Raw genomic sequence first — 22,557 nt, forward strand, 5'->3', positions numbered from 1 at the left:
AGATAGGCACAGTGCATGCGCCGCTGACCCCCGAAGAAAGAGATCTGAGAAGCAAGAACGGGTTATGCCTCTATTGTGGAAAACGTGGGCATTTCGTTCGGGACTGCTTGCAAAAACCCCAGACCTCCCGGTGGGAATTCGGAAAAGAGGTAAGCACCTATACAATGAAGAGTCCGTAAAACTAGATGACTCGAGAGACATTGGAGGGAAACCCTCGAGCGCTACCTATCTACCCTCCTTGAGTGCTGCGGACATGAATCGTTTTTTTTATATCACTATTGAAGTCCGGATTGGAGAAGGATGGACAGAGTCCCAGGCTCTAGTGGATTCTGGAGCAACAGGTACGTTTATAGATGAATCGGTAGCCCAGATGATGGGGATTAACTTGTTGAAGAAAACCGTACCTGAAACCGTGATAGCAGTGGATGGGCATGCCTTAGACTCCGGACCCATCCGTTATGTGTCAGACATGTTGGAAGTCAGGTGTAATCATCAACATGGAGAGTTCATGGAATTCAACGTTATACGTTCCCCCCAACATGGGATTATATTGGGACTCCCGTGGCTACAGAAACGCGACCCGCGGATTGATTGGGTAAACAAGACAATCCGTTTCGACTCCAAATATTGCCTTAGCCATTGCATCAGCCAGTCAATACCACCCTCGCAGGCCCTGTCATCGAGACATTGGATCGCGACAGCAGCAGAGAAGGACATCGTCTTACCCGAACAATACTCCATGTTTTGGGATGTGTTTAACGAGGTACATGCCGAGACCTTGCCACCCCACCAAAAAAATATGATTGTCAGATCGATCTTATCCCTGGAGCTGTAGTGCCTTGCGGGCAGATATTCGCCCTTATAGAAAAAGAGAACGAGCATCTGAGGCAATACTTGGACAAGTACCTGGGACTGGGGTTTATACGCCCCGCCAAGTCACCCGCTGCCTCCCCTCTGTTTTTTATTCCGAAAGCCAATGGGGAGCTCTGTATGTGTATCGATTTCAGGACACTGAACGATATCACGATTAAGAATATCTTCCGTTGATCCCAGTCCTGTTGGAACAGGTTAAGAAGGCAGTGATATACACCAAGCTGGATCTCAAGGGGGCGTACCACCTTGTCAGGATGAGGGCCGGAGATGAATGGAAGACCGCCTTCAAAACGAGATACGGGCTATACGAATATCGGGTGATGCCCTTCGGCCTTTGCAACGCCCCTGCGGCATTTCAGTTTTGTCCTTAATTAAGTGCTACGAGAGTTCATGGATAAATACGTTGTCATCTATATTGACGATATTTTGGTCTACTCGTCATCCGAAGAACAACATGTACGTCATGTTGGCACAGTCCTACAGGTGTTAAGAGATAACAAACTATACTGCAAACTTAGCAAGTGCGAATTCCACATGGATAACGTCAAATTCTTGGGAGTCATGCTTACACCGAGAGGGCAGGTGATGGCAGAAAGGAAGGTTCAAGCTGTGAAGGAATGGCTGGAGCCACAGAACGTCCGGGACGTACAGTGCTTTTTGGGATTCGCCAACTTTTAAAGAAGGTTTATCATCCATTTCTCCAGGACAGTGACTCCCATAACCAAGTTGATGCGAAAGAGGACTAAGTTTCAGTGGTCCGAAGAGGCCCAACTAGCCCTTGATGAACTAAAAACTGCCTTTATAACTGCTCCAGTATTGGTGCATCCCGATCCAGAGAAACCCTACATAGTCGAGGCCGATGTCTCCGAGGTGGCCATCGGGCGGTCTTGTCTCAAAGATACAAAACCACAGGACAAATGCACCCCATAGCTTTTATGTCCCGGAAGCTGAACGAGGCGGAGAAGAACTACACCATCGCAGAGAAGGAGTTGCTGGCGATCAAAGCAGCATTTTCAGAGTGGCGCCATTTCTTATTAGGAGCCAAAGAAAAGGTAACGGTCTACACCGATCATAGGAATCTGCAGTTTATGCGCTCCGCCAGGCATCTAACACCAAGACAACTACGTTGGATGCTCTTCTTTGAGGAATTCGATTTCATTGTGACCTTCAACCAGGCAAGGAGAACAAGAAGGCAGTCGCACTCACCAGACAGGAATCTTTCAGAGAAGAAGAAGAACAATTGGAACACGCCATCATTCCTCCGCAAAAAGTGGTTTGTGCCATACAAACTAGTGACTTCTTACAGAAAGTGGCAAGAGGAAGCCGGACATGCACATGGACAACGTGACTAAAGTTCCACAGGGAGTGGAAAGAGAAACAGGGCATCTTTGTGAAAGGACATATGATGTTGATACCCACGAAGGCATTGCAGAAACAGGTGTTTAGCTGGTGGCATGAAATACCCAGTGCTGGACACAGCAGATTATACACGACCCTAGAGTGGGTAGGAAGACAGTTTTGGTGGCCTAGTGTTCGAAAGGACATCGCTCAATCGATAAAAGAGTGCGACACGTGCACGCAAATGAAAACAGACCACACTAAACCACAAGGGTTGCTTCAGCCCTTACCCACACCCACGGTTCCCTGGGAGGATATCTCCATAGACTTTATCGTAGGACTTCCCAAAGACCAGGGCTATGATACGGTCATGGTAGTGGTCGATTATCTTACCAAACCGGGGCACTTTATTGCTTGTCACCACGTACCCACGGCAGGACAACTAGCAAGACTGCTACTGCTCCATATAGTCAGACTACACGGCCTTCCAAGACAGATTGTGTCCGATAGGGGAACGCAGTTCACAGCACAGTTTTGGAAGGTATGGTGTTCTGCATTACAGATTCAGGTGGCTCTCTACAAGCTTCCATCCCCAAACAGACGAACAGATCGAAAGGGTCAATCAAACACATAAACAATATCTGAGGAGTTATGTAGATTCCACGTTAGAAGCATGGATGGATCGCTTGTGGGTGGCGGAAGTGGCTTATAACAGCGCCATACATAGCTCCACAAAAACAGCCCCTTTTTACAATACCTACGGGTTTCACCCCAGATTCCTTCCCTTATTGCATCCTTGTGCGTGAAACAACATACCAGAGGTACACAACAGAGTTAAGCACATTCAAGACACATTGAAGAAAACCCAAATCCAGTAACAAATAGCCAAAATGAAATATAAACAGTGGGCCGACAAACATCGCAGAGCAGGCCCAGTATACAGATCAGGAGATATGGTGTGGTTGTCCACCAAGAACATCCACTTTAAAAACACTCGATGTTTAACCCTAAATACATCGGACCCCATAAGGTCTTTAAACTTATTAATCCTGTTGCCGTGAAACTAGCCCTACCGGCTTCTATGCGTATACATCATGTATTTCACGTATCACTCCTGAAACCCTCTGTTACACCCATTATGAAGAGACCAAACCCCATATGGGTAAACAGTGAGAGAGAATACGAGGTCTCAGAAATCTTATATACCAAGACAAAAGGCAGAAATAGGTGGTATCTGGTAGCCTGGAAGGGATACGGACATGAAGACAATTCCTGGGAACCTGCAAGCGGTATACATGCTCCTCGGCTGACTGCAGCATTCCACAGGAAACATCCACTGCCAAAAACATGACAGGACTCCACGTAAAGGGGATGTACTGTCAGGGTTTGTGTGGGCCCTGTCCTGTTTTCCTCAGTGAAGGTGAAAACGGCCCGTTTTTACCCGCTTACTGTGCGAGAACCGCTCAAGGACTACATGTCCCATGAGTGCTAGCGGCAGCTCGGCACGCGCGCGCAGCAGCGGAAGGCTTCATAGAGCCCTTCCGCCCTGGCGGCATTGCCGAGTATTATGTTTGCAGAGACGCCTTTGGTAGTTACTGTAGCGGTTCATTTCCCCCATCGTGGTCTGAGAATGGCGGCCAGAGGAGACCTCCGGGTCTGGAACCCTTGATGAGTGCCGCGTGAAGGATTTCAGCAGAAAGGTCCCGGTGAGGGTAAACCGGTTAGGAACCTCGTTTAGCAGACTCAGGCTGGTACGGTAAGGGTGCAAGTGCACCACAACAGTTACCGACGTGAGCAGCCTTGGGATAAATGTATGTGGTGAAATCATGAATAAGGGGGATTGAGGCTGGACAACATAATCCCTCAGACTTTCCTGTGTGCGCATGAGCAATTTTGTTATTTGGCATAGCATTCACTCAAATGCACAAGGTGTTCATCCTCGACGGCGAGCCACACGTCTGTGGGCTCTTGCGAGTAGCAGGAATACCAGTGCCTGGGCATTTTAAGAGCCGAATCAAAAGCAAAAGCAATAGTCTTGTGTGGGTCAAACATGACTTGTTCACCGGGAGTGAACAAAGACTACCTTTGTTTGGTTTATGAAGCACTTTATTTACCTGTATGTGTGGAACTATTCCGCCTCAAGGAGGTGAGATTGCTAATTGTGTTCTTATGGTTATGTATCCTTAGCAGGGGATTGTGGATGAGACAAGACGGTCTCATACAACCTCTGTGACACCATACCAGAGAAGAATCTGGGTACGTTACCCAATGAGGAGGGGTTACACATAGAGAGGCTGTTCAGAAAACAGTACATGTCTGAAACTAATGCTCTCTTCTCCCTTGTAGTGTTGCATGTGTGTTCTTTGTTGTGACGAGGTCTTGTCTTGCTGGCCTCTGGTTCTTGGGTGAAGCACGTGAACAGGAACCAGTGGAACTACACACATCCTTATTTTTCTTTACAGGTGGTTATTCTTAGTACTTTTTAGCCAACAAAAGGAGTAGGGGCAGAGAGTGTTGGGGTTGATTGGATGTTAATGGTGTTGCCTTCGTGTCTTTACAGGTCTCCTTCCCTGCTGTCCCCTCGCTTTCCTATCCTCGCTCGATTGCTTCACTGATCTGCACTATAATAGCTCTCAGACTTGAAGCTATCGAGAGGTGGACCATATTGAGCATCGTTCCGATCCTGAGGAGTTGAGGAGCCCGACAGCGGTCCTGATGGATACTGGGATGTAGCTCCAGATTGTGGGTGTTCTCTCATTGGTTGCATTTTAACTTCCTGTGCATCTGTCAAGTTGTAAGGCAGGATTTAAATGTACCTAATTTTAGTAACTTAGGGGGTGGTGTGGTGGGGCTCTGTCTGGTATTTACAAGAGTGTTGTACATGTTGATTATCAGTCTGAGCCTCAGAGGCTTCTCCTGATGGGTCCCCGTGGCTTTTATCAGCTCCCACACTCACTACAAACAATCACTTGATGCAAGGTCTTGATCTTTGCTGCTGGCACCAGTCTGGTGTTGGCAGAGTGCCAGTAAAATGAAGCCCGCTCCGTGGGTCTGCAGTACAGGATGCGAGAAGAGAGGGGCTCTGGTTACTCCTCTGTCATTCAATCAAAGCCCATAGGGCTGAGCAGGTGTCTGTGCTTCCAGCCAACGAAAGACGAGAATGTTAATAGCAAACCTCGCTTACACTCACCAAACTGTACCCTGCTGACTCTCCAACCTCTCTTGTGCACAAGAAACAAAAAGCAGAGAAGTTCCCTGCTTCTCTCCTCAATTCGTTAAGTTTTTCCTTACAAGCACAGACCTAGGGTTTGCTGCTTCTGTGCCAGTACCCAGGGCCAGTATCATGTTGTGAGTTGTGTTCATCGATGAAACTTGGAAAGAACATTCTCAGAAAAATACAGGACTCTGTCTCTTACTCAGTTATGTCGTATGACACCTCAAAAGGTTCTGTCAAAATGGAGATACAGTAGTGCTTAACACAACCTTATAATTGTTTTCAGAAGACAAATATTGCAGATCATGATGAACCTAAAAAAAAAGTTTTATATTACCTACTCAAATAGTAATTTACAAAAACCTTCTCTGTCGCTGTGACACTGCCATTGCAAACCACACAGAATGTTCCCAGGCTGCTTTACTTATTGCAATACAAATAGCAGGATTGAGTTTAAATGTTTTATAAATTGAATAAACCTCTTGTTGCTCGTTCTGCTTTTTTACTACTTCCGCAGCCGGTTCTGTATTCCTATGACATAACTTAACTTAAGATAACAAAAAACAGTGTCTCAACTAGAACATTATTTAAAGGGACCATTAAACACCACAATCAATCATAACGACCAAGGAGGGACAATGAAATAGAGATCTTGCGCCAACTCGACAATACTATGCATTATCGCAAATTGAGTTCGGATCCTCTGGGTACTATTCAAAATAAGATCACTGTTGCTACATCTCAGGCCCTTTTAGATGGTATCATTAGTAAAAAAGAATATGAATTTCTTAATAACTCACACCCCAGAACACCGGTAATCTACATCTTACCGAAGATCCATAAAAATCCGTCCACTCCACCTGGCCGCCCCATAGTTTCTGGGTGCGGTTCCATTCTGGAACCCCTAGGTAAATATATTGATTCCATCCTTAAGGTTTTTGTGCCATTAACGGATACCTATGTTAAGGATAGCACACATCTTATCAATATTGTAGATGACCTCCCTTTCAACCTTGATATGGACCTTATGGCTGGTCTGGATATCGAGTCCTTATACACAAATATTCCCCAGACAGATGGACTCGTGGTCATGGAGCATCTATTGAATACACGACTGAAACCTACACGCATCCCTACTGAATTTGTAATTCAACTTCTACATATTGCTTTAACTAATAATTATTTTTTGTATAAAGACACGTATTATCTTCAAGTCAAGGGAGTCTAGATGGGCGCTTGCTTTGCGCCAAATTTTGCTGTCCTTTATGTCCATCATCTCGAATCCACCCTTTTTTTGAATATTAACAACCCTTTTTTGACCAATATCATGTTGTGGCGCAGATACATAGATGATATTCTTCTGCTGTGGCACGGCACTCACGAAAATCTGTTGTCCTTTATGGATTGGCTGAATTCTATTCAACCTCATCTTAAGTTTACCTCAGATATCCACCAAAATGATCTTCCATTTTTGGATCTTACCTTACATGCAGACGATGGTCTTATTGGTACGTCCCTATACCGTAAGCCCACGGAACGTAACACTCTTTTATCTTATTCAAGTTATCATCCTTGTGGCTTAAGGGGTGGCCTGCCATACGGACAGTTCCTCCGTATCCGGCGCAACTGTAAATGGCGCAAAGATTATTTTCGCGAGGCTGCTATTCTCTCTGCTAAGTTGGTTGACAGAGGTTATCCAAAACATTTGGTTAAAAGAGCTCTTAAAAGGGCTTGGTATAACCATAGAGAAATTATTTTGGCGCCTTCTACTAGACGCGTCAATACACGTATCCCCTTTGTCTCGACCTATAGCCCTTGCAGCAATAAGGTTAGTAAAATAATTTAAAAAAACTGGAAATTACTACGTACTTTTCCACATTTTTTGGATCCTCCCCTGTTATCATACAAAACGGGTAACAACTTATCTGATAAACTCGTCCATGCAATCACATGGCCTATCAAAGAAAATCAGGACCATTCTGTTACCACCTTGTGGGGTCTCTGTGGTAAATATTTCATTACCGGTACTATTTTTTATGCGGTAAAGTCTAGTAAGAATAACTCAGTAAATATAAGAGGCAGAATCCGTGGTATTAGAGGTTCTAAAAGGCTTTATTCCTCTATAAAGGAATTACAGTTCGAACTGCAGGCTTCAAATTCCATCACCATGAGGGTTCAGGAAGGAAGGCCATACATTATTGACAAGTAATGATATTTATATGGAAAGCATTACATTAAGACAGATGCAAGAGGCGTAACAGCTGATAATACAGATATGATACACATACGTAATAAAAAAAGGCGGTAACATAGGCGTAACTAAATACGTCACTAAACATGATGTCACAAGTGGGTGGATCCATAAGAGAATCCTGCAATGTCAGCAGAAATGTTTGGCAGAGATGCGCGCGCAGCCGCATGACGTGTGATTGACGTGCAACTAGAGGGTGAAGGGGACTTGACATTTAGCTCTACATGTGGAGACAGAAGTCTGGGGGGTCATGTCAACCTAATCCCAAATCATATCTAATATCTTATGTTTAAAGAACTGTATTATCCAAAAGGAAAGGTCTCTCGGACGGAATCTATTCTATACTGACTGTTAGTGCGTGTACAAGCGTCTAAGTGTCTACATGAGATGCGAGGGGGCAGGAATCTTCCATGGTAACAGGGGCTATGAATTACTTGCATGAGGACAGCGAGGCCTGGCCCTTAGCACGGTAGCTGGAAGAATGTTTACCTAAACTACTAGACAGGAATGCATCGGATGAGGAGCGGAGCAGATAATCTTGAAGGTGAAATACAGTTTTTTTGGCAGGCAACAGGCTGGATCAGGCACCGTTAGCCGCGCAGGGAGTAGGACAAAGTTCATGGATACATACGCGGGCTCGGACTGGAGCTTTCAGAGGCAGAAGGCAGGAAAAGGCTTGATGGCAGAATTCAGGGCCTACTCGCCTGAATCTGTAAAATGTGGAAAGTGAACCACATAAAGTCGGTGGCCTTTCATACTTAGGAATGGAATATCTGACCCATTCATGGCGGATCTGAAAGAGGACATGTTGACGGTGGACGCACATGTATTTGCGTCTTCATAACTGGAACTGGAGGGAACATACATGTACTTATAGCATGCACATGGAGCCGTTGGGGTCTACGATAGGGGACATAACTGATCACAAAATTCATATTTCCTCATTCCCTCCTTGTCCCCTACGGACCCTCAGGAGATATCGATCTTCATCAATCCATCGATCTGTTCATATAACATCATTTGTTCTTCTTTCTTCTTCCGGGATCTTGAACGAAAACTTGGATGCGGGATACACGATGTGGCACACAGACCACAAATCGCTGGCCCACATTGTAGACATAAGCAGCAACTGAATAGTATGAGAAAGCCAATACCTAGGAAGGATAGGATCCTCCATCCCCAGGCTGACAACACGCTCCAGAACCAACCGGACCAAGTCCAGGTGCCTGGACTCTGGTGTATCTGGTTTATAATCTTATGAAGACGAGTTATGGCTTTATATACTGACGGCGAGTTTTCTGGTATGAAAACACAGCAACTTGATCCGATGACCCTACAAGCTCCGCCCCTATCGGCCAGGATGACGTCAAGGACAAGACGATTTTGAAGCACAACAATCCGCATAGCAGACTGCTCTTCTGTTAAATTGCCTAAGGCGGAAGTAGTCTCGTTCACTACTGCTTCAAGGGTTCTAGTTAATCTACGTATCAACTTACTATTAGTGACTGTACCTATATAGGGAAAGAAACCTTTATTGAAATCTGTGTATTGCTCCCATGCCGTTTCAGTGTAATCGACAATCGGGAGATCTCTCTGCTGCCTATTGTGTACTAAATGGGTATTTCTATGATAATCAGGAGGGGCTAGGAAGACAGGTGGTAGAAGGAATGCTATGTAACAGGTACCATCCCAATCTAGAGGTAGACGTATATATGCGGTCTGGCCACATATGAAGTAAGAATGACGGGAAGCTCTAAATGTAGGTTTGCCTTGATCACTGAATTTTATTACAGTGGTGCATTTACTATGGCCCATGTGTATGGAACCATTCTTTCTTACACATAATTCCCCTTTAACTGGGAATACTGACATAGCGGGCAAGATTGGCGTAGCTTCGGATTCAACATTCAGAATCAGGAGGTTAAGTGTAAAATTACCTAATCCATATACTTCATTTTCTAGATCAGTTCCTGTTCTTTTGGGAAGTCCCTCCTTGTTAGGGTAGCAGACTTTAAGCAAAACTAGGTTCAGGTTTCCCCATACCCAGTTGTCTTGATAAACTACTGAATTTGAATCTAGGGAATTAATTAAACTAAACCATGCTCCACAGGAGCCATTGTGTGTGAACGGATATGGAAAGAGGGGCAAAACTCCCTTATAGTTCTGATAGGGAGGGAGTCGGCCACATATCCAACAATTTGTAGCATTGCTGGTCTGATGGGAGTGATGTAACATACTAATGAATGTGTTGTTGCGCAGCGCAAATCTATAAGACAACTCATGCGGAGGTAATTCGCTAAAAGAATGTTCAGCAGTAACATTGTAAGCACGTTTAGAAATAGGGTAATACATATGAAGCAATACACTAGTTATGATGATCAGAAGACTTAGAAGAAACAAAATTAATAATGTTACTGTGCAGTGACTACGAAGCGATTTACAGTACGCATGTTTTTTCAGCTTTATCTGTCTATTTCTCTCTCTATTTCGGTCTAGAGGATACATGTCAGAGACAAATTCAACCGATTCACCTTGGAGAGGACTTAAACAATCAAATTGTCTGACTTGCTAGACCTTAATTTCAGTTTATAAAGTTCCGTTTCCATGGGTTCAACCAAGGGGAGCTTTGAATCAGTCTGTGAAGGAATACAAGGCTGAGTGTTCACATCGGACGGTAGTCCATAAAATTTCTTGATATGACTCGAGTGCAACCACCCTTTACGTCCCTCGATCTTCACGGCTGTCCTTGTTGTTAGTAGAACGAGTTTAGGCGATTTCCACCTAGGTTCCAGTTGGGTCTTCCGGTCGAAATTCCGCACCAGAACCAGATCACCTGGAACCACGTCATGGGGCTTCACCTCAGTGTTATCGGGAAAAGCTGCAGCTACCTGTGAACGACAAGATTGTAGTGCAGACATCAAGGAAGCCAGGTAATCTGTCAGCATATTACAGTCAACATCAGTGATTTTGCGAGGTATAGGCGTCCCCCACATATTTGGTGGTCTACCGAAGATCACCTCGTACGGGGATAGCCCTGTTCGAGAATGTGCTACCATTCTCATGTAAAAGAGTGCAACTGGTAAGGCTACTATCCAATCGACTCCTTTTTCTCTACATATTTTGGACAATCTGATTTTCAGAGTCTGATTATGGCGCTCCACGAGACCTGCTGCCTCGGGATGTCGGACACAGTGGAATTTCCATTGGTAACCTAACAGAAGTGAAACGTGTTTCATCAGTTCGGATGAGAACGGCTGGCCGTTATCTGAGTAGACAACACGTGGCAAACCGAATCGTGGGAAGAATTCTCGAACTAGCTGTTTGGCAGTAGTCGGGGCAGTGTAATCTGAAACCGGGTAGGCTTCTGTCCAACGGGAAAGAGCACAAACAACTACGAGAACATATTTGAATCCTCGACATCGTTCCATCTGGATATAATCCATCTGGAGGACTTCAAAAGCATGATCGGGAGGTTGAAATCCACCCTGCTCTACGGGGATGCTTTTACCTGGATTAAACTGACAACATATCATACAGGTACGTACTTTCTGTTTGGCTGCTGCTCGCAAGTGTTTGTTGAACCAAATGTGTTGAATGCTGTCTAGCATAGCTTTTTCTCCTAGGTGCGCTGGACTATGTATTGTGTTAATGATGACTTGAACCATGGAGTCGGGAAGAAACCATATAGATTTTTCCTTCGTCATTCATCCTTGATCCGTTTGGATCCCTCCTAATTCAGTCCATTTCTTTATTTCTTCTGGTGTAGCATGTGTCTGTATGTCAATTACATCAAGGGCAGGATCCTTAACTGTCATGAAATGTGTTGGTGTCAGAACTATTGTCTTTGTCGCGTCAGTTGTATGAGTCTAGTTCTGAGCAGTCTGTTTAGCTGTTCTGTCAGCTAGGTCATTACCCTGAGAAATGATATCGGTAACTTTTGTATGAGCTTTGCATTTCATAATCGATATTGCAGTAGGTAGATGAATCGCGTCTAATAGGGCTTGAATGAGGGGTCCGTGTTGGATGTGGGCACCGTGAGAAGTTAAATAACCTCTCTCTCGCCACAGTACGCCGAAGTCATGGACGACTCCGAATGCATAACGTGAATCTGTGTATATGTTGACTTTCTTATCTTTGGCTTGAATACAGGCTTGTGTCAGAGCGATGAGCTCTGCTGCTTGAGCTGACAAAGTGTTAATACAATTTGTTTCAATGACTTCAGTGTCTGTTGTGACTGCGTACGCGGCCACTAACTCTCCTGTACTTGTTCTCATACATGAACCATCTACATACAATGTCAAGTCTGGATCTGATAAAGGGATATCTGTCAAGTCTTGTCTGGGTTTCGTCGTGATAGTAATGACTTCAATACAATCATGTGCTAATGGATCTGTTCCATTTACTGGCAAAAGTGTGGCAGGATTTAATGTATTACAACGTCTGATTTCTATGTGTGGCTGAAACAATGTTAATTCATAGCCGGTGAGTCTCGCTATAGTCAAGTGTTGTGTTTGTGTGCGGATCAAGAGAACCTCTACTGCGTGTGGTACTTGTACTGTCAATTGATGTCCTAACACTATGGCATCGCTTTGTCTGATTGCTAAAGCTGTTGCTGCCACTGATTTCAGGCACGCAGGAAGAGCCTGAGCTACTGGATCTAATGTACTAGAGAAATAAGCACATGGTTTGTGTGATCCTGCTTGTTCCTGAGTGAGTACTGACAAGGCAGTACCTTCGCGTTCTGTAACAAAGAGTGTAAAAGGCTTACTGTAACATGGTGTTGCTAAAACAGGTGCTTGGCATAAAGCTTTCTTTAAGCTTTCAAAGGCATGTGTATGTTCTTGAGTCCAAGGGAGGACAGTCGATGTGGCTGCCTCCTGTGTTGTCAACTGGATGAGTGGTTTTGCTAGAAATGCATATTGAGGGATCCACTGCCTACAGTATGAAGTGAGACCTATAAAAGCCCGCACCTCCTTTTGTGTTTTGGGTGGTGACATGTTAGCAATTAACTGGATGCGATCAGGTGTAAGCTGTCTTCCCTCCTTGGACAGCGAGTGCCCAAGGTAAACAACTCGCTGGACACAGAATTGCAGCTTAGAGGGGGACACCTTGTGCCCCTTGTCGGCCAGAAATTTTAAAACCGTCAGTGACGCTTTTTCACATTCAGGTTCGCTTCGGGCGGTGATCAGCAGATCATCGACATATTGAAGCAAGGCAGTGTTAACTGGCATGTGGATACTGTCAAGTTCTCGTTTCAGTGCTTGGCTATAGATGCTTGGGCTTTCTGTAAATCCTTGAGGTGCGCGTGTGAATTTAAAACTTCGTCCATTTAAACTGAATCCGAACAAATATTGACTTTCCGGATCTATTGGGACGCTAAAGAAAGCATTCTTGAGATCAATTACAGTAAAGAACGTTGCTTCTGAGTCAATAGCTGTTAGTAATGAAGAGATATCTGGGACCACAGGGTATTGTGGTACAATACATTTATTTAATTCGCGCAGATCAATAACTAATCGATATACTGGTGATGCTTTTGGATCCGTTCTTTTAAGAATCGGAATTATCGGGGAATTACATACATTGGAGTCGGTTTCTACAACCACTCCTTGTGCAATGAGCTCCTCAATGATTTGCAGCAAAGCCACAACAGCATCTGGCGGTAACTTGTATTGTCGCATTCGTGGTAGTACTACTCCTGTTTTTAGTGTGACTCGATATGGTCTAATGTTCATGCGACCAACATCAGTGGGGCCTTGTGCCCATAAATGTGTAGGTAAATTCTGCAGCCGGTGATCCATGTCTCTGGACACGTAGTGACATTTAAAGTCACGTAAAAATAATCGTACTCCTTCCGGAGAACAACATATTATGGCTCCTAGAGCTTTCAATGTTTTTATACCTAACAAGTTTTCTGGACATGATTTAGTAAGCAATAAATCTGTAGTACGTGTCAATGGACCAACCGTAAGTGGAAGGGGTTGCGTAACTTCATTAATGATAGGCTTTCCTGAGAATCCAAGGGAAATATTCTGTGAGCCTGAGAGGGGTGCCCCTGGAACTTCACTGCGTCGTATAGTTGTTCTGCTTGCCCCTGTATCAAGTAAAAACTTTCTGTCTTCCCCTAATAGTTCACTATGTACATAAGGTCCCTCCTGATCTACAGGAACCTCGATAAGGGGTAAGCCCACTTCCCTCTCTAGGCTATTTCATGTGTATCGCTGATAATCGGGATAATCAGTTTGTGCATACTGGTACATCTGTTGTGTTGTTGCTTGAGTTGCAGCAATAGGCTGCGCTTGTGGTGGTGTTACGGTCTGTTGTGGAGCTGCCTGTTGCGGAGCTAGTTGTTGCGGAGCTGACCTAGATTGTGCATGCTGAGGGATTTGTTGTTGATTCTGATCCTGTCTAGGTGGACGTGGTCTTTCCTGCGTTCTACCTGTGGCGATATTATGTTTCAGAACTGGACAATCGTGTATATAATGACCTTGTTGTTTACAATAGTTGCATGTCCCTTTCGTCAGACCTGCAGAATCACCTTTTTTATGACCATCAGCTGGAACTGACTGAGCAACAAGCATTTTCATTTTCGTATCTTTCATACGTCTTTGTTCATGTTCTTGTTCTTCTCTAATTCTATTGTGGTGATATTGTAACATCTGTAACATCTGTGACGGGGTGTTACCTTGCCAGGTACTCTCAAATTTCAATACTCTATTCTTAACTTGCGGCAGGGAATTTTCAACTAATTTTGTCACAAACAGATGTGGATATGACTCGCTACTTGCTTTTATGCCACTATTAATACCAAAACATTTTTCAAATCGGGAATAGAAATCACTAGTGTCTTCATCTTGCTTTTGTTTACAGGCTGAGATTGCACCCCAGTCCTCCTTTTTCGTAGTTAATAAATGTGGCAGTACCTGTACTAGTAATCCTGGTAGTGCTGTAGTCTTTTCCCCAAGCCCTGATCCTGCAGCTCGGGCCTTTTCTTCGTTTTCTAATGCTGTCCAATCTATCTTTTGGTCTCCCACCTCCCATTCTTTTTCTTTGAGTTTTTCGTAAACACCGGCAGGCATTAACACTTTCAATATTTTCATAATGTCGGGGTAGGTATACTCTCCCATGAGTAACATGTCCTTTATCTCACGGTGGAAACCTGCTGGATCCTTGTCATGGCTAGGTACTACTTTCTTCATTTCTAATAACTCAATTTTAGTTATAGGCGTGTACACAAACACGCGTGTAAAGTTATTATCTTCACCTCTTATTGGGTGTACTTCGCGTAACGGATTCTGTCTATCTATGTGATACATTTTTCTTCCCATAGCGGGAATTGGAACGTGTTCTGGGCATACGAAAATTATATACTGGTTTCGAAATTCTAGAATTTCTTTAATCAAATCAGTACCTGACCCTCTCCATTTATTCGTGAGTAATTCGGTCAATATGTCAGGTAAGGGTCCAGGATCGGAGTGTTGGCCTTTATATAATATAAGGAGGTGTTGAATCATGTATATACTAGCTAAACGTTGTTCGTCGGGGGCAAGATTCAGAAACGTGTGTGCTAGTGCATCATCACTGTATTTGCTGGGACTGTCAGCCCATTGTACTGCTGACCTGGCTAATTCTTGTTCATCCATGGAATCGAGCATATGGTACCCCCTTCGATCTCGGAGTAATTTATCAGCGGCTTGGAATAGGTGTTCAGGGGACCTTGTATTTAACATAGGGGTTTGAAAATGTCTGTTACATTCTGGGCGTATAGGACGTATCGGATCATTAAAGCATCGAGTATTATTATGGGGTTTTCCTCTACCTACGTAAGCTATCGTTTCTAATTGTTCTGATTCTTGCTCCTCCTCTCCCTCTGATTCAATTCTGTCTGCTTCTCGTCTTTCTTTATGTATTCGTTCTACTTCCTTGCGGATCTTTCGATACATGGCGATTATACACGCCTGTCTATCATGTTTCTCGTCTGATATGTTCTGACCCCATTTGGCAAGTTTTTGCATGGTATCATGATCTGCCCCAGGCCTGTCTTGGTTCCTGATCACGCAGTTTATGAAAAAACGTAGTAGTTGTCTTTGTACATCCACTTTCTGGTATTCCATAGCTTCGTTAATACTTTCTGGGCCTCGCCCTGTTTGGACGAAGTGATATATATTGTCTAGGTGTTCAACCATTCCTGGTATCGTCATTAAATACAATGTAGCTCGTCGTATACGTAGTGATGATAGTAGCAATCTGTCCTGTTTACCTGGCACTGGATCGTATCTACAATCCACAAGATGTTCTTTAAACATGTCGGATGTCGCTAGTTGGGGTGTACGTTGGAGTGCTAAATCTCTAAGGGTCTGTTTATTTCGCGGCGGTGTGGCAAACATGTCTGTCGTACCTCCTGTAGCACCATCTGAGGTGCTGGGCAAGAAAGGATTTGTTGGACGTAAGATAGAAATTGTAGATGCGGGAAAAACAGTAGAAACGGACGGACCTGTGGGAATGGGCGTAGGAGTTTGTTGTTGCGGGGATACAGACGGATGCTCTTGGTGTTGTACACCATCGGCAAGCGGTGTGTGTGGTGTGGCATTAGCATACTCGGGAGCTACGTCATCTAAATAGGAGGAAAGGAAAACATCTTTTGCTGTTTTGGGATGTGCTTTTATCGGGAGTAATGGGGGTGTCAAGTTTTTCGGTATTTCCGGGGTGGCCTGAGGTAACCCTTCGGCCAGAAGAGGATACATACCATTCATAAGAGCGTTTCGTTGTCTCTCTACTTGTTCTGTTTTTACTCGGGTACCTTCCTCAATTAATAGATTTTCTCGGGCTTTATTTGAATTCTCCTTACTTTTCTCTTCCTGTCTGAGTGCTTTTTCTGTACGTCTATATGATTCTTTACGCCATAATTCAATGGCATCTTTCTGTGACTGTCTGGCTTTTTTTTTCCATAATTCTTCTTCTACTCTCATGATGCAATCTGCATCCCAGGTCCCCGCTGCGGGCCATCTCTGACTCTCTGGTAAATCCTTGGTGTAGTCCACCCATAAATCAAGAAATAACACGGCGTCTATGCCATGTTTATGATACATGAAGTACCCTGGAGTGTCCCTAGGTGGAATGGGAACAGCTTCTTCGAGTACCCTTTTTCTAGTTTTGATCTGTCTTAGTTTTGAAAAGAGCGGCATTTTTAGACCTTATTACTTGAACACACTTAATACAATAAACACAATAATGAACAATCATTCACACCACAATATGTAGAACGTATTAAAACATTTAACATTTAACAGTTTTTAACGAACGATGATAACTAATAGAAAACTAGTTACTGACATAATACTAACACTAAATAATACTTAATTATATGCAAGACATACTAGATATACTGCTAAACAGTACAGATACACTGCTGAAACAGTGCAGACCGGATTTGTGTACCCAAACTAAGGGTGGGCGTAGTTCGCGAAGTAGCACTTCGCGAAGCTACGCAAAGTGAAGTTCGCACTACGCGAGCTACGCGTAGCACTTCGCGAACTGCGAAGTAACATGTTCGCACTGTGCAAGATGTTGTTTTCAATGATTGCACAGTGCGGACAAGCAACCGGCACTGTGCAATCATTGAAAATGGCATCTTGCACAGTGCGAGCTGTAGTTTTCTGCTGCTCGAGTAGATTTTTACACGAGCTGCAGCTTTCTCAACGCGAACTGGTAGTTTCTCATCGCGAGCGGTCGCGAGCATACGCGACCCCTCGCAATGAGAAACCTGACCTTCTCGCGTTGGGAATCTCGCCGGGAGGTTTATTTTCCATGCTCGCGATCGCGAACAAGGAAAAAGTCTCGCCAGGATGTCATTTTGCTTGCTCGCGGTCGCCAACTTGACGTTGAGGACCGCGAGCAAGCAAAAAATGACCGCAGCACCACGCAACACTACGCTACGCGTGTTCGCACTGTGCTACGTGCAGTTCGCGTAGCGCGAAGTAGCGCGAACTTCGCAAACTACGCGAGCGTAGCGTAGTGCTTCGCCCAGGCCTAACCCAAACCCGTCTTGACCGGCACAGACTATGTGCACGTTTAAATGCCTCCCCGGCAATGGTACTCACCGGGTAGCGCGGAACGGAAGGCCTCGGAACTGAACTGAAACTGGACCGGACTGGACTCAACTCGACTGGACTCGGAACTTCGGAACCTGGTGGGCCTCTGTATACCTCGGATCTTGCTCTCTCAGCTAGGCTCTGGTCGGGATACTTCGCACTTCTCACCGCCTCGTCTGGGTGTTGATCGCAGCCTCAGTCACCTCCGCTTGGCCGGAGGGAGATACAGGAAATCCTGAAGGTACGCGTTTTTGTCCGTTCAGCTGTGGCAGGAGACCGGGCCTGCAACGCACCTCCGGCGCGTGAGATGAGAAAGTGTCCCTATTCGGGCGCCAATTTATGTGGTAAATATTTCATTACCGGTACTATTTTTTATGCGGTAAAGTCTAGTAAGAATAACTCAGTAAATATAAGAGGCAGAATCCGTGGTATTAGAGGTTCTAAAAGGCTTTATTCCTCTATAAAGGAATTACAGTTCGAACTGCAGGCTTCAAATTCCATCACCATGAGGGTTCAGGAAGGAAGGCCATACATTATTGACAAGTAATGATATTTATATGGAAAGCATTACATTAAGACAGATGCAAGAGGCGTAACAGCTGATAATACAGATATGATACACATACGTAATAAAAAAAGGCGGTAACATAGGCGTAACTAAATACGTCACTAAACATGATGTCACAAGTGGGTGGATCCATAAGAGAATCCTGCAATGTCAGCAGAAATGTTTGGCAGAGATGCGCGCGCAGCCGCATGACGTGTGATTGACGTGCAACTAGAGGGTGAAGGGGACTTGACATTTAGCTCTACATGTGGAGACAGAAGTCTGGGGGGTCATGTCAACCTAATCCCAAATCATATCTAATATCTTATGTTTAAAGAACTGTATTATCCAAAAGGAAAGGTCTCTCGGACGGAATCTATTCTATACTGACTGTTAGTGCGTGTACAAGCGTCTAAGTGTCTACATGAGATGCGAGGGGGCAGGAATCTTCCATGGTAACAGGGGCTATGAATTACTTGCATGAGGACAGCGAGGCCTGGCCCTTAGCACGGTAGCTGGAAGAATGTTTACCTAAACTACTAGACAGGAATGCATCGGATGAGGAGCGGAGCAGATAATCTTGAAGGTGAAATACAGTTTTTTTGGCAGGCAACAGGCTGGATCAGGCACCGTTAGCCGCGCAGGGAGTAGGACAAAGTTCATGGATACATACGCGGGCTCGGACTGGAGCTTTCAGAGGCAGAAGGCAGGAAAAGGCTTGATGGCAGAATTCAGGGCCTACTCGCCTGAATCTGTAAAATGTGGAAAGTGAACCACATAAAGTCGGTGGCCTTTCATACTTAGGAATGGAATATCTGACCCATTCATGGCGGATCTGAAAGAGGACATGTTGACGGTGGACGCACATGTATTTGCGTCTTCATAACTGGAACTGGAGGGAACATACATGTACTTATAGCATGCACATGGAGCCGTTGGGGTCTACGATAGGGGACATAACTGATCACAAAATTCATATTTCCTCATCTCCCTCCTGTGATAGGACATTTTAAGTGTCAAAATTGCAATGTGTGTGATCTCACTATTAACACAAAAGTTTTTGTAACTGCTTCACATACTTATCTACTGAAACAGTTTTCCAATTGTCGCACTGCTCATGTCATCTATGCGATCTGCTGCCCGTGTAATTTACTTTACATAGGCCAGACCACGCAGATGATTAAACAACGCATCTCACAGCATAAAAGTCGCATTAGATGCAATGTTACCACTGCTCCATTGGTGCTACACTACAAAGAACATAACCATCTGGAAACAGATATGACCTGGCAGGTTATAGATCGCCCACATTTGCCTATTCGTGGGGGCAATCTTCAAGCTCAATTGAATAAATGTGAATGTCGTTGGATTACACGGTGTAATTCTGTGACACAAGGCCTAAATTCCTTTGATGAATGGAATACAATCATTACTAGTGTTTAATTTCTCCTTGAGGACCTCTTAGCGGTTGCAATTTGGTTTTGATCAGTTGTGTGAATCTGGTCCTTTGCCATCTGATTGTATGTTGCATTATTGTACTGTACAATGCTGTAACGTTTAGTTTGTTCACATGTTTTGCACAGTACGGCTTTTATTAACATTGAGACTGTAATTGTGAAAAAAACGTATGTATATTATAAATTGCTTATGGATGATTTGTTTTTCCATTTAATGAAGATGTACGATCTAATCAGTCCTTTGAGTCTTCAAATTATCATGATTCATGCTTTGTATTACACTGTTAGATTCTTATACTTACAAACCCTTAACTATTTGTTATTAGGCTTGTAATATTTATATGGGTTCTATTTGTTATTGTAAATGCTGCATACATAGTTTTTCCTCTTCCCCTTCCTTGTGAATGATTTATGGTCCAATACGCTGCTGTATCTAGAATTCATTCATACATTGTGGCCATTTATTGTTGTTAAAATTCTCTTCACCTTGGGTGCATCTGTTCTTTCATGTGGGCTTTAGTCCTTTTTCCCTTTTAATGCTGTAGCTAGTCATGTGACCGGGCTGATATTACTTCCGGGTCTGCCGAGTATCGTTCCCCAGACGCTTTGTTCGTTTGAAGGAAGTGCTTCACCTCGGACTGATCCTGTGTTGAAGTAATCGGATTGATTCCCTTTAGATTTACACCATTCTGGTAAGCAGCCGCTCCTCCTTTGATATTCTTGAGTACGGCCTGTGCGATCGGTGTATTTAATGTTATTTTTGGTGCCGTAATCGCCCATCTTATTTATTTTCCAATTCCCTTTCAGACTCGACTTAACTCTCGAGATGATATTATTCTCGAATGCTTTTGCTGCCCCCTGACTAATTAATTAGTCCTTACCTCCGGTAAGCGACTTCTTGACCACGTTAATTTTTGCTTAACTAATAACCAATTTGGCTTCATAACTTGTCTGACTTAGTTTTTTAATTCCTTTACAGATTATGTCGTCCTTTTAGAAACGCTACTATCCCTGGTTGCTTCCAATGCACCTTGCCTAATTTTTTAGTCCGTACCTCTGGTAAGCTTGATTTTCCCCCTCCCCCCCTCCTTTTTTCATTTTATTAATGTGGTCTCATTTGGCTATACACCTTTATTACTCCTCCTCTCTCCTGACTAGATTCTCAACGCTTTCAAAGTCACTCAGTTTCCTGTCACGACCTTGTTACTCAAGAAATTAACTCAGTTCTTCTTCTAATACAGGTAATTTCCTTTTCCTTCTTATTTACCTCAATTTATTCTTTTCCTCTACTACCTTTAATTGGTATCTGTGTGCTCTATAATAAATCCTACTTTTCCTTTTTCTTTGCACAGAAGTATATTTTAAACCTTCGTAACCATTGTCCTGATGATGACCTCAACGAAAGGAGGTTGAAACGTCGTCGACTTGACAACGTTATATGCGGCTTTTTGAAGGGCCAATTAAGATTGGATTAATATTGTTATAGTTGCAAAATTTATGTGAATACTTCTGTTTGACTCTTATGTTTTAATTGTTCCTTCGCTGTATTGCGTTGTTATTTTAACACTTATGTCACTGCGCCGTTCACTTTTTCACTTCACTATCAGTGCATATATGATTGTTATGGTTACTGTAAATTGGACATACTTACTGTGCTTCTAATTACAAATAACAATTTTCATTATCCTTTAGTCTCCCTCGTCCCTCCTTGGTCGTTATGATTGATTCTTGTGTTTAATGGACCCTTTAAATAATGTTCTAGTTGAGACACTGTTTTTTGTTATCATATCTACCCGGTCTCAACTGGGTTAACGGGTTCGCTCCTGTTTCCTTTCTTCTATAACTTAACTTAAGGGCTGTACATGTCGGCACAAGGATATATAGACCTTGATGGGGTTAGGAACAACAATTTTACAGGAATGCTTGCATATTAGAGAGCACAGTGTTGTGTAGGAGCGAAGGGGGTTAAAAAAATAAGTCTGTGGTGTACAGATGTGGACAAGAACATAGTTTAGTAAGGGCAAAAAGCCTTTATATCGGTTGGGTAAGTATACGTATGGGGAGAAGAGCAAATGGCTGGATGGAGCAAAGTTTAAGGGTGCATGATTATATTCTTGTTTCAGGCACAAACCTAACCTTACACCCAGTTTTGCAAGTCACTGTCTTTGATAGAACAGATTCATTATTGCTTTATTAACCTTCCTGCTTTCTCAAATTTGCTTGAAAATGCACCATTTGCCCACTTTTTTTCAAAATGTTCTCCGGGGGATATTCCCCCGAGAACCCACTGAGGTGGTTCGAGCTCTGCTCGCTACGCTCGCTACGCTCGCTCGCTACACTGCTTTACCGTGTAGCAAAATGATGCATGTCTAAAAAGTGTGTCACCAACATGAAAAGTTTGGAAAGCTGTGGTTTAGTTGATGGCACACACACATATGTGTAAAAACAGTAGGACATCTAATTCAAACAGAACAAGCATTGGCAAATCCAATAAGTCTGGTTTGGCTGTCAGACTTTTGGTTTAGTCCATGCTTGTTTCACCTTGTTTTGCCATGGTTTTTGCAAATCTTTACTGTTGAGGTAGCTGACTGGTCAATCCAATAGAAAGCTCTGGCTGAAAATAAAAACATTTTTGGTCCCAACAAGCACACATTGCCGTAGGAGTCCCTGACATTGAGGGGAACTATTTTGTGCGTGGATGTGCAACTTATAAGAGGGGCAGAATGCTGTCACTCACATTAAGTCAATGACTGGAATGGACTGGCCCATTATCCAATGCTAAATGA

This window comes from Triturus cristatus, chromosome 4_1, assembly GCF_964204655.1.
Source record: "Triturus cristatus chromosome 4_1, aTriCri1.1, whole genome shotgun sequence".
NCBI lineage: Eukaryota > Metazoa > Chordata > Amphibia > Caudata > Salamandridae > Triturus > Triturus cristatus.